Raw genomic sequence first — 1,772 nt, 5'->3', positions numbered from 1 at the left:
CCCCCCCCCCCCGCCCCCAACCCCAGACATCAGCTCCCTAAGGGCAGGGCCTTCTTTTTTGGTTTTTGTTTTCTGTTTTGTTCCTAGTTGTACCCTAAAACAGTAGGTGATTAATAAGTATTTGTGGAATGTGTGAGTGGATCCTCACCCAGCTCCGGGAAGTAGGTGCTATTGTTATTTCAATACATGAAGGAGGAAAGTGAAATTGAGCGAGGTGGGAAGTTGGTGAGCTGCCGGGGAACTCAGACAGCTGATGAGTGGGAAAATCAGGGCCATAAGAACAGTAATAATCACAGCTAAGACTTGCCGAGTACCTACTATGTGCCAGGCACCATGGTGGCTGTTGGAATGGAAATGGAAGAAAAAAACCAGGCGCATAGTAAGTGCTTTATATGGGATACTCTTGGAATCCTCAGTGGGACTCTCTGTCGAGGAGGTTATACCCATTTCGCAGATGAGGAAACCGAGGCTCAGAGGGATTAAATAACAGGTCTTTAATAATCACAGCGAGCTAGTTCTTACTGAACTGGCTCCCTAGTTCTGCACACTGGTTTTAATCCAGGATCTCTCTCCTTTACCGCATCTTCTATTATACTTGACAGCAAAGAAACCAAGCTTCCGAGAAGCAACTTAGCGTCTGTAGAAAGATGGAATGCGGTGGCTCGAACTCATTTCCCAGGTTCTTCTGTCCCAGGAGATGCCTGGCACTGGCAGGCGGACAGGCCCACATACAGAAGCCCATTGCACATGTGACGCCTCAGAGCCAGATGACCCTCCCCGGAACCTTAGTTTCCCCAAGTCTCTGTAGGGTCTGGGGCTCAAGCTGTCTCCCCTCTCTTCACACACCCGTCTCCCAGCATGGAACTGGGAGGTGGCTTCCTCCTCGTTCACACTTGGGACGGTCACAGTCTCTGGGCGGGGGAGGGAAGGAGGCTGGAGAGGAAGTGGTAAGTCTGCTGTGTGATGTTGGGCCTGGTGCTGGGCCTCTCTGGGCTGCCAGCCTCTCCGGACTCCGCAGAATGACAGCTGGCTGCGAAGGCCCTGGGCTGGAATCTGGGCCAGGGTCTGCGACTCCCCCCAGAAGGCCTGGCCCCTGAAAACACCTGCTTTCTGCCTGGAGGGCCCAGAGGGAGGATCAGAGCCACCTTCAGCCCTGGCCCAGGCGCATTCTCCTCTCCACCCTGTCCCCTGGTGGTGCTCCTCAAGCCCCCAAGACGTGGGGCCCAGTCCTGCCCACTTGTCCCAGCTGACCTACCCGGGCCTGCCCTTCGTCACCAGGAAAGTAAGTAACAAGGAGGCCACATTCTCCTGGTCCCCAGAAGCCATTCCGCCCCCCCTTCTCCTGCAGCCGCCTGCCTCCTGATCCCTCTGTCATTCACTCCTTGCACCTCAGCCAGTGTCCCAGCTGTGCCTCTTCTGCAGACTGGACATCCTTCCCAGAGGGCCCCAGGGATCTGGGCCAGCCTTCCCCATCAAGCCCCTGCCGGGGGCGCTAAGGGCTCTGTTGAGGGAGCAGGCGCTGTGTGCACTGTCCCCCGTTTTACAGAAGAGGGAGCTGGGCTTCCGAGGAGGACAGCCACCTGCCTGAGGTCACACAGCCAGAATTCTGACTCAGAGCCTGTGACTACAGAGGGGGAAACTGAGGCCCCAGGAGGGGAAAGGTCTTGTCCAAGGTCATGCAGGCCCTGGTAGGGCCTAGATCCCCAGCAAAGGCTGGGCTGGTGCTGAAGCCCCAGAATCCCAGGCACAGCCTTCCCACAGCCCGGGTGGGG

General features: G+C 56.7%; 1 long non-coding RNA gene across 1 annotated transcript in view; it reads right to left on the bottom strand.

Moving 5' to 3' along the window:
* Positions 1–500: 500 nt before the first annotated feature.
* Positions 501–1,772, bottom strand: part of LOC144243259 (uncharacterized) — a 4,579-nt gene continuing 3,307 nt past the window's right edge. The window contains exon 3 of the long non-coding RNA XR_013338587.1: positions 501–637. This is a non-coding gene — a long non-coding RNA (uncharacterized LOC144243259). The remainder of the gene's footprint in view (positions 638–1,772) is intronic.

This window comes from Crocuta crocuta, unplaced genomic scaffold (genome assembly GCF_008692635.1).
Source record: "Crocuta crocuta isolate KB4526 unplaced genomic scaffold, BGI_CrCroc_1.0 scaffold27, whole genome shotgun sequence".
In the NCBI taxonomy this organism is placed as follows: domain Eukaryota; kingdom Metazoa; phylum Chordata; class Mammalia; order Carnivora; family Hyaenidae; genus Crocuta; species Crocuta crocuta.
This window is presented reverse-complemented; position numbering and strand designations above follow the sequence as displayed.